Raw genomic sequence first — 12,085 nt, forward strand, 5'->3', positions numbered from 1 at the left:
ATTTCAAATGAGCTTGGGCCCAGAGAAGGCGGTGGCATTTCTGGATGTTGTTGATGTTTGACTTTTGCTTTACATGGCAGAGTTTTAACCTGTACTTGTACATGTAGCGACAAATTGTCTTCACTGACAAAGGTTTTCTGAAGTGTTCCTGAGCCCACGCACCACTGTCCCAGCTTTTTTGAAACATGTTGCAGGCATCCATTTCAAAATGGGCAAATATTTGCACAAAAACAATAAAGTTTATCAGTTTGAACATTAAATATCTTGTCTTTGTGGTGTATTCAATTGAATATAGGTTGAAGAGGATTTGCAAATCATTGTATTCTGTTTGTATTTACATTTTACACAACGTCCCAACTTCATTGTAATTGGGGTTGTATTTAGGTGACAAAGGATTCATTGTCATGTTCAGGTGAGAGAAGATTCATGGTTTCATTTCTACAATGACGGAGTACCAAGATGGTGACCTTGTGGTACATGAACAATGTAGGGATTCTGGGAGACCGTCAAGATGGTGACAAATTTCAGCCTGTCTGGAGAAGCAATATGGCAGCTCAGGTGCAGTGCAAGACCTAAGAATGGACGTGTGCAAAGTGTAGATGTGTGTGATTATGACACATCTGAGGGAAAGCGTGACAAAGGTAGTAAACTTTCATGGAATAGTGTGGCATCTACAACACCAAGTCTGTTTAGCTATCAGCATTAGCAATGCTCCGACACAAGCGTCTTCTTGTCTTTTGTAGGTTAAGCATTGGTCCCACTGAATAATAAGCCACGAATAATGAGCCACGCATGGGTCTATCAGCAATTATTTGAACAATGATCCATTTTAATCCATCACGTATCCGCTACTAAGGCGCCTCTATGTGCCTCTCTGTACCTCACATGTGCCAGGAATCAGCCCCTAGTGAGCCACAACTGACCTGTCATTTGAGCCCCGTCCAGGCTCGAGTGACTCGTGTCGCCGCATATGATCCACGTCATGCCACATATGATCCATGTAGGGCCATGTAACGCGACGTTGGTGCACGTTTAGGCATGGGTTTGGTCCAAACCTCCAGCCCTCCCATACTTGGTCCCTTTAAAGTGTGCGTTTTCAATTCACAGCATCCATTCAAGATGTTGTCACATTTTTTAAACGCAGTGCAAATAAAGATGCTGCACTGAGTAAGTGTGCAGTGCGCACTCCCTGCCAGGGGATACAAATTCTGACAGGGATAACTACTTTGGCACGACAATGGCCGGTGTGCGCATCCATGTGCCAGGCTGCTGTTCACCTGTGTTCCAGAGTCATTAAATGCAGCAGTATTGAGTGTTTGCCCAGCTCTCTGTGACCACAAAAAGAAAAAAAAAAGAGACACCACAATGAGATGGCAGCTTTAATTACAGTGAGGAAAATAAGTATTTGAACACCCTGCGATTTTGCAAGTTCTCCCACTTAGAAATCATGGAGGGGTCTGAAATTTTCATCTTAGGTGCATGTCCACTGTGAGAGACATAATCTAAAAAAAAAAAAAAAAATCCAGAAATCACAATGTATGATTTTTTAAATAATTTATTTGTGTGTTACTGCTGCAAATAAGTATTTCAAATTCTGGCCTTCAAACACCTGTTAGTCCACCTCTAAAAAGTCCACCTCCACTCCGCTTATTATTCTAAATTAGAAGCACCTATTTGAGGTCGCTGGCTGCATAAAGACACCTGTCCACCCAACACAATCAGTAAGACTCCAACTACTAACATGGCTAAGACCAAAGAGCTGTCCAAAGACACCAGTGACAAAATTGTAGGCCACCACAAGGCTGGAAAGGGCTAAGGGGCAATTGCCAAGCAGCTTGGTGAAAAAAGATCAACTGTTGGAGCAGTTATTAGAAAATGGAAGAAGCTAAACATGACTGACAATCTCCCACGGACTGGGGCTCCATGCAAGATCCCACCTCGTGGCGTATCAATGATCCTAAGAAAGGTCAGGAATCAGCCCAGAACTGCATGGGAGGAGCTGGCCAATGACCTGAAGAGAGCTGGCGCCACTGTTTCCAAGGTTACTGTGGGTAATACACTAAGACGTCATGGGTTAAAATCATGCATGGCACAGAAGGTTCCCCTGCTTAAATCAGCACACGTCCAGGCCCGTCTTAGTTTGCCCATGGGAGAAAGTTATGTTGTCAGATGAGACCAAAGTAGAACTTTTTGGTCTTAATTCCACTCACCATGTTTGTAGGAAGAAGAATGCTGAGTACATCCCAAAAACACCGTCCCTACTGTGAAGCATGGGGTGGAAGCATCATGCTTTGGGGGTGTTTTTCTGCACATGGGACAGGACGACTGCACTGTATTAAGGAGAGGATGACCGGGGCCATGTATTGCGAGATTTTGGGGAACAACCTCCTTCCCTCAGTTAGAGCATTGAAGATGGGTCATGGATGGGTCTTCCAACATGACAATGACCCAAAGCACACAGCCAGGATAACCAAGGAGTGGCTCCGTAAGAAGCATATCAAGGTTCTGAAGTGGCCTAGCCAGTCTCCAGACCTAAATCTTTGGAGGGAGCTCAAACTCGGTGTTTCTCAGCAACAGCCCAGTAACCTCGCTGATCTAGAGAAGATCTGTGTGGAGGAATGGACCAAATCCCTGCTGCAGTGTGTGCAAACCTGGTGAAAATCTACAGGAAATGTTTGACCTCTGTAATTGCAAACAAAGGCTACTGTACCATATATTAACATTGATTTTCACAGGTGTTCAAATACTTATTTGCAGCAGTAACATACAAATAAATTATTTAAAAAATCATACATTGTGATTTCCGGATTTTTTTTTTTAGATTATGTCTCTCACAGTGGACATGCACCTAAGATGAAAATTTTAGACCCCTCCATCATTTCTAAGTGGGAGAACTTGCAAAATCACAGGGTGTTCAAATACTTATTTTCCTCACTGTATATACACCTGCTGCCGCACTGTGGATCACTTCCCCAAAGAACTAAAAAACAAAAAACACATAACCAGACCAGCTAGAACCACGGGTTCCTGGACAGTCACCTCTGTGCTTATTCTCGCTAGCTTTATTTCTTCCGCGGTTTACAGTCATTTTGACACCGTGATCCAGCTTTTAACTTTGTGTTCATCTGTTAATGTCTGCAAAATCCTTCTTTTGTGCGCTGCCATTCTGCATTCTCAAACAGTCGCGTCTGTGCTCCTTTTCGCTGGTTTTATTTCTTCCGCGGCTTCACTGGTTTTATTTCCTCCGCGGCTTTAAACACAGTCATTCTGACACCGTGATCCAAATTTTAACTTTGTGTTTGTCTGTTATTGACTGCAAAATCACTCTTTTGTGAGGTGGCGTTTTGCATAAATGCTCGTCTTGAGTGCGAGTCATTGCGCCAGTACGCTAACAGAGCGGAGCTCATTTGATCCATAACAAGATATTAAATCTATCATAAACATACTTTTACAGCTGCCTATAAAGAAGGAATGAACATGCAAATGTTTTGCCAAACTATTACAATAAAAACATTACAAAAATTACCCTTTCAGCTGTTCCAAATACGTTTTCCACTTCATGAGAGAGGGGAAAACGGGTCCAGATGAAACAGTCCCCAGTGATTCCAGAAGTGATTAGAGGTGTTTTCAACTGCCAAGCTCTGACAGAAATTCACTGTTCATTATTTGGTGGGACCAGGGCTTTATAGGTGTAGCAGTCAGAGCTTGGGCTGGTTTTCCTTTGCAACATGTAGATTCATGACTTGTGACATCTGTGGTAGTGCTGGCTATGTACTCATGCCCTAGTGCAGGTTTGGTGCTAAAGTATCAGGTGAAGCTTCCTCTGGGTGAGCGACAACCAACTGGACGAAACTGGAAAAGAGGGCAAGCAGAAAGCAGCAGCAGCAGAGGCTTTTATCACTTCTATGACATTACATCCTGATACTGGGGGGTGGGGGTTTGCTAATTTCAACCAGCCAGGAAGTAAGACCTGGCTAAAAGCCAGGTGTCACTCTTTGGGGGTGGTGGGTGGTGGGGGCACTGTTGCCATCATATGCCATCATAAAGCTAGTCAGACTGTGAGTTTTACGTATCAGCCTTCACATGGACAGAGATCCCAACACAAGGTACCACCCCATAGTCCTAACATCACGTATCTCACCATCCCAAATCAAGGTATATTGTAGGTGAAGGGAAAATGAAATGATCTTCGCGATCCCGAAAAAAGTTTTCAACATGCTTAAATTTTTTAATGCTCATGCTAAAATATTAGCAAGAGTTGAGCTCCGGTACCACTATGTCACCTCTGCCACTATGCCATTCAAGGGCCAACGTCGGAGGCTTGACTAGATGTACCACCTCCTCTGTATCCCTTGGACATGAGGAAATGTGTAGAAATATGAAGAAATTTAAAGGAAGGTGCAGAACATGTCTCGATGACACACCAGTAGCAAGTTAGATTAGATTAGATAGAACTTTATTGATCCCTTGGGAAGACTTCCTCAGGGAAATTGAGGTTCCAGCAGCATTGTAGAGCAGCACACAGGGTAGGAAGTACACAGAGGATCAAAAGTGAAAGAAACAGTTTGCAAATATACAACACAACCCCAATTCCAGTGAAGTTGGGGCATTGTGTAAAATGTAAATAAAAACAGAATACAATGATTTGCAAATCTTCTTCAACCTATATTCAATTGAATACACCACAAAGACAAGATATTTAATGCTCAAACTTTTTTGTTTTTGTGAAAACATTTGCTCATTTTGAAATGGATGCCTGCAGCACATTTCAAAAAAGCTGGGACGGGGCAACAAAAGACTGGGAAAGTTGATGAATGCTCAAAGAACATCTAATTGGAAACAGGTGAGTGTCATGTTTGGGTATAAAAGGAGCATCCCCAAAAGGCTCAGCCATTCACAAGCAAAGATGGGGTGAAGATCACCACTTTGTGAACAACTGTGTGAAAAAATAGTCCAACAGTTTAAGAACAATGTTTCTCAATATTAATTTGCAAGGAATTTAGGGATTCCATAATCTACAGTCCATAATATAATCAGAAGATTCAGAGAATCTGGAGAACTTTATACATGTAACCGGCAAGGCCGAAAACCAACATTGAATGCCAGTGACCTTCGATCCCTCAGGCGGCACTGCATTAAAAACCAACATTGTGTAAAGGATCTTACCACGTGGGCTCAGGAACACTTCAGAAAACCATTGTCAGTTAACACTGTTCGTCACTACATCTGCAAGTGTAAGTTAAAACTCTACCATGCAAAGCGAAAGCCATACATCAACAACATCCAGAAACGCTGCCGCCTTCTCTGGGCCCGAGCTCATTTGAAAAGGACAGATGCAAAGTGGAAAAGTGTGCTGTGGTCTGATGAGTCCACGTTTCAAATTGTTTTTGGAAATCATGGACGTCGTGTCCTCCGGACAAAAAGACCATCCAGATTGTTACCAGTGTAAAGTTCAAAAGCCAGCATCTGTGATGGTATTGGGGTGTGTTAGTGACCATGGCATGGGCAACTTACACATCTTTGATGGCACCATCAATGCTGAAAGGTACATCCAGGTTTTGGAGCAACACATGCTGCCATCCAAGCAATGTTCTTTTTCAGGGACGTCCCTGCTTATTTCAGCAAGACAATGCCAAGCCACATTCTGCACGTGTTACAACAGCATGGCTTCATAGTAAAAGAGTGGGGGTACTAGACTGACCTGCCTGAGTGTTGTTAGAAGGAAAGGTGATGTAACACAGTGGTAAACATACCACTGTCCCAGCTTTTTTGAAACATGTTACAGGCATCCTTTTCAAAATAAGCAAATATTTGCACAAAAACAATAACGTTTATCAGTTTGAACATTAACTATCTTTGTGGTGTATTCAATTGAATATAGGTTGAAGAGGATTTGCAAATTGTATTGTTTTTATTTACATTTTACACAACATACCAACTTCATTGGAATTGGGGATGTACAAAAAAGTATGTTCAAAATATATTATACCCCGTATACTACAGCTAAAGTCTGGCATGCCTTAATTGCTTAATTTCAGCTCCATTGTTGTGGTGTACAGAGACAAAAATATCACTCGTAGTATAACTGTTCACATACTTACATACCTCACTGCCACAAAACAGATCTTTATGCACATCTCCACAAAATGTGATGTCTGTTAGGGGATACGAGAGACACATCTGTTTTTTGTGAATGTAGTTGAACAAAAACAATGTAATGAAATGTGATGTCAAAGATCTAGAAATCATGTCAAGATGCTAAACAATACCAACATTTAATAGTTCTTGCTAAGAGGAACATGTGAAATCCTTTTCAGGATCTGAGCTAAAATTCAACCAAACAACAACAACAAAAAAACGCTGTTAATGACAGAGATCCTGGATATATATGATGACTTTTTTGTGATGCTCATGTTGATAATGTATTTAAATGCAGAACAGCTCCTATCAAGCAGTTTATATTGTTTATTTGAAACCATACTCTTCTCTGAACCCAAAACCCAAAGATTTTTATTTCCCGGACGAGTGTGGGCAGGGGAGGTCATGTCCCACTGTTGAACCTGACTGGGAATGCACTTCTCATTTATTTAATTTTATGAGTTTGAACATTAAATATCTTGTCTTCGTGGTGTATTCAATTGAATATAGGTTGAAGAGAATTTGCAAATCATTGTATTCTGTTTTTATTTACATTTTACACAACATACCAACGTCCCAACTTGATTGGAATTAGGGTTGTAAATATAATTACCAGACATTTTGATCAGTACTGGTTTACTGGCTACTAATGTTCCTCTCCTTCCCGTCGTCTGTCTTCCTGTTACTCCTCCTCCCCCTGAGTCAGGAGTGATGAAATTGCAGACATCGGTTTTATACAGGCTGTGTCACGTGACATTTCAAATGTTCAGTCAGTGATCAGCTCTACCAAGCTACGCTACTGCTCTGTGGAGTGTGCTACCAATGCCCCACCGTTCAATAGCAAAAGTTGAACTATGTCCTACAGTAAGTCAGTGGACCGTCGCCAAATGTCGAGCTTCACTAGTACAATGTCACTCTCCGCTGAACTGTGTGGGCGTGCATTGAAGACAGGAGATTTTTAAGAATCTGCTGTGTTGGTCACTTCATTGTGTGAATGGGCCCAAAACTTGGAATATGTGCAGTTGTAGAGAACTGAGTATAAAAGGTTTTCACGGTGGTGTATGTAAACTTGTATCTACAACTGTATTTTCAGTTCATCCACATTCAGTAATAATAATAATAATAATAATAATAATAATAATAATAATAATAACATGAATGCAAATTTTCAGAATTGGCAAAGGTATATTCACGGGGTACCCTCCTACTTTTTACAAATTTTAATGATTGGTGAAAGTATTTCAAATAGTAGATCCTGAATAAAGTTTGTCTTTCAGGAGCACTGAGGCCTCTGAGTTCCCGTGGAATTTGAAGGACTTTTATGCTGTGAGCAGTTTGTAACAGGAGCCCTGTCCTGGAAGCTAAAGACAGCGGGGGTTTGACTTCACAGTCAGATGTAAAAGAAGCCAGAGTTTCCTCTGGAAGAGACGCCGGTATCCTGCATGTCCACACAGGAGATGGCTGGAGGAGCAGAGGGCAACGCTGATCTGGAGCGGCTCCGTCCACACCTCTCTGTGTGTGTGTGTGTGTGTGTGTGTGTGTGTGTGTGTGTGTGTGTGTGTGTGTGTGTGTGTGTGTGTGTGTGTGCGCGGCTCTGTTTCCTGTCACGTTGTCCTTACATATACAGCAGCTAAACATACAGCGGGTGTGCGTGTTACAGCTTCATCCATAATCCTGACAGCTCTTTGAGGGGGGATTGAATGTGCTGCGGTGGCGTCCTCGTGTCCTTCCTCATGCCTTTGCTGCACATGACAGAAATGCGGCTTTGAGCCAGAAACACTGAGCGTCTTTTTGTGTTTTTGCCGCACTGTTACATACAAACAACCACATAGTTGAGAACTGTTTTTTGTTTTCTATCTGATTTGCTCTTCTGTCTGTTTTTTTATTGTTATTATTATTATTTTAAGCCTGTGATTATAGCTCCTGGGTGGCATGCTTTTACAAAATTAATGTAAATCCTTTAATCCTTAAAAACCTCAGACCTTCTACAAATCGAACCAAAATAGCAGCTTAATAATGTGTGGCCAAAACAAATAGGCAAGGTCTTTTTTGTGGTCTTCAGAGGAACAGTGGAGAGAAAACAGACTCCTTATTTTACTCTCTAATCCCAGGATGTGACCTGTCATGGTTCCCCTCCTTCCAGCATAGCTGCCCACTGCAGTTGACTCCAAGCTGGTGTACAATTGCTTATCACCCTTACAATTATTTATTTTTAACAATCAAAATGAAAATACGGTGCATCTGGAAATTATTCACAGCACTTAAATTTTTTCACAAACTAAGAAATCACATGTACATGAGAAATGGGATTGAGAAATGAGACTGAATTAGGTCTGCATATTATACAGTGCATCCAGAAAGTATTGACAGTGCTTCATTTTTTTCCACATTTTGTTATGTCACAGCCTTATTTCAAAATGGAAGAAACTCATTTTACATCCTTAGAATTCTGCACACAATAGCCTATAATGACAATGTGAAAAAAGTTTTTTGTTGTTGTTGAGATTTTTGCAAATTTATATATATATATATTAGGGATGTGACTCTTACAAAAACTCACGATTCAATTCGATTCCGATTCTTGGGTTGACAATTCAGAATCGATTTTCAATTGAAAGAGCTCTGAGAAATAGTTATATTACTTACAAAATGTTTATGTTTAAGAAAATGCAGCTTTACAAGGGTAATCAAGTGATTCTAAAGATGTAAATTTACATCTTTGTAAATTTACACCTTTACAAAGATGTAAATTTACTTATCTGCTTTGCTCGTTCAGAGGTGGCTGGCAGTTTAGTGAAGTGATGGAGTGTGCGCTGGTCAGTAGTCGGCAGAGACCGCTGCTCCGCTTCTTTTAACTCCAGATGATGGCGTCACATGTGGGCTTGCGGATTTGAAGTGTTTCTGAAGTACTTGACTTTCATTTTGCAGATTTTGCACACTGCATAAGTCATGTCAAGCTCCTTCTTATGCAGCAAATAATAAAATCCAAAATGCGCCCAAACATTTGCCTTCAGCAAAGACGGTGCTGGCTGAATTAGCTCTTCGTCCACCATGCTAAGCTGCAGCTCAGCGGGGACGCTGTAGTACGGAGGCCGTTGCCAGACAAATAGTATACACAGCATGTAAGTAAGAAAATGTTTAAAAAAAATGCTTTTTAAAAATCAATTCTTGGATATTTTGGATTGATTCAGAATCTTAATAAATAAGAATCGCAATTCTGACGTGAATCAATTTTTTCCGGCACCCCTAATATATATATATATATATATATATATATATATATATAAATATATAAATATATATATATATATGAAATCATGTGTACATAAGTATTCACAGCCTTTGCCATGAAGCTCAAAATTGAGCTCAGGTGCATCCTGCTTCAACTGATCATCCTTGAGATGTTTCTACAGCTTAATTGGAGTCCACCTGGAGTAAATTCAGTTGATTGGACATGATTACATATGTCTACATATAAGGTCCCACAGTTGACAGTGTATGTCAGAGCACAAACCAAGCATGAAGTCAAAGAAATTGTCTGTACACTTGTGAGACAGGATTGTCTTGAGGCACAAATCTAGGGAAGGGTGCAGAAACATTTCTGCTGCTTTGAAGGTCCCAGTGAGCACAGTGGCCTCCATCATCAGTAAATGGAAGAAGTCTGGATCCACCAGGACTCTTCCTAGAGCTGGCCGCCCATCTAAACTGAAAGATCAGGGAGAAGGGCCTTAGTCAGGGAGGTTACCAGGAATCTGATGGTCACTTCGTCAGAGCTCCAGCATTCCTCTGTGGAGAGAGGAGAAATTTCTAGAAGGACAACCATCTCTGCAGCAAACCACAAATTAGGCCTGTAAGATAGACTGGCCAGATGGAAATCACTCCCGGCAGCCTGCCTGGAGTTTGCCAAAAGGCACCTGAAGGACTCTCAGACCATGGGAAACACAATTCTCTCATTTGATAAGACAAAGATTGAACTCTTTGGTGTGAATGCCAGGCGTCATGTTTGGTGGAAACCACGCAGATCCCAGACCTGAATCTGAGTGAAAGCCTCTGGAGAGATCTGAAAATGGCTGTGCACCAATGTCCCCATCCAAGCTGATAGAGCTTGAGAGGTGCTACAAAAAGAAAAGAAAAGAATTTACTCTATTTTGGAATAAGGCTGTAACATAACAAAATGTGAAAAAAAGTGAAGCACCGTGAATTCTTTCCGAATGCACTCTAAGCTCACAGGGGAACAACAGATTCACAAGGACTAAAACCAGTCACCTATGGTCCATGAGCGAGCAGCTTATGCAGCAGAATTTACATTATTTGTGGGATATTGGGGCGGCATGATGGCTTTGTGGTTAGCACTGTGGCCTTACAAGAGAGGTTCCTAGGTTTGCGTTCTGCCTGGCCCTTTCTGTGTGGAGGTTGCATGTTCTCCTCATGACTCTGTGGGTTACATCTGGATGCTCCGGCTTCCTCCCACTTCCAAAGACATGGTGGCTAGGTGAACTGGTGAATTTCAATTAACCATAGTTGCTAGTAATTGAGTCAGTGTATATTGTCTGTCTATACAGTATGTGGCCCTGTGAAAGACTGGTCCAAGATCAAACCCTTCTCTTGCCCACTGACTGCTAGAATTGGCTCCAACCCTTGACCCATGTCCACAATAAGTAGTTTCAATGGATGGATGGATGGTTGGATTGATGGATGGATGGATGGATGGATGGATGGATTTGGGATGCTAGAATATGGATGCACACATATACCAGACATGATGGCAAATATGTTTCATATCTGGCAAATCCTCCAAACATTATGATAATCCTGGGCCTTGCGGGCAGAGGTACCCATCATGTTCTCATTAAACAAGTTTGTGGCTTCACTTTACCCCTCCTTTGTATTTGCGTAGCCATATGATGGTTTGGCAGCCTTTCAGAGAGCAAAGAGAGAGAGAGAGAGAGAGAGGTGTCTTCTCTCTCTCTCTCTCTCTCTCTCTCTCTCTCTCTCTCTCTCTCTCTCTCTCTCACACACACACACACACACACACAGAGCATGTTTGTGGCATTTAGAGGCACATTTAGCACTTGCACCAAACATGTCACACAATGCCACACGGTTGGTAATATTCGCCACATCATGGAAAGAGTTTTGGTCATGTTCAAAACACTCAACACTAAACTTCATTTATGGCGCAGTCGTCCTGATATGCCACTAACATGCCATGCGCACGCTGTCTGTGTTTGAGGCTGGAAAGCAACAGCATGTTCAGAAACTCCAAATCCAGGATAGAATGGAAAAAACAAAACAAAACAAAACAGAGACAACCTGATACATTACTGGCCAAGAAGCCGTGGACACGTAGCAATCACACACTACATACATGCAAAGGTCATATGCATTGTACACGTCAGTAGTTGGCAGCAATGGCAGTGAGTTCTGGCAAGTAACCAGTGGTTGCCGCTAACCTGTCAAGCACATGCTTTTTGTGTGACAGGAGCTTGAGACTTTTTTCAATGTAAGGATAAAACGTATCTGGAAGCTGTGACAGGAAGACAAGATTTCTTCCAACTTCATGGGTGCATCTTTCAGCTTTGATAATGTATCACATTTCATGCATGTAATAACAGAGTGGAGTCTCAAGAGGGTTTTTTCCTTGGTGGGGTTTGGTGGGTTCGTGACCATTTAATGATGCAGCCATCATTAAATAGTCATTGTTTTTTTTAGAACATAGTGTCTACTCCATGGATGTTGTTTATTATTACACACAATGGGCCTCATGTATCAATGTTGCGCACTTGTGGCGTAAATTTATGGCGTAAACTTGAAATACACCAAAGTCACCGTGACATGTATCAAGCAGTGCGCACCTGCCCATTTCTGGCGTACGCCTGACGTGATCTTGATAAATGCGGCGGGTGGAAACGATCGTAATTATAATAAACATGCCCATAAATATTCA

The 12,085-nt window shown here is 41.6% G+C and overlaps 1 protein-coding gene across 1 annotated transcript in view; it reads left to right on the forward strand.

Moving 5' to 3' along the window:
- Positions 1 to 12,085, forward strand: part of hmcn2 (hemicentin 2) — a 356,871-nt gene that overhangs the window by 51,755 nt on the left and 293,031 nt on the right.

This window comes from Thalassophryne amazonica, chromosome 5, assembly GCF_902500255.1.
Source record: "Thalassophryne amazonica chromosome 5, fThaAma1.1, whole genome shotgun sequence".
NCBI classification, from domain to species: Eukaryota; Metazoa; Chordata; class Actinopteri; order Batrachoidiformes; family Batrachoididae; genus Thalassophryne; species Thalassophryne amazonica.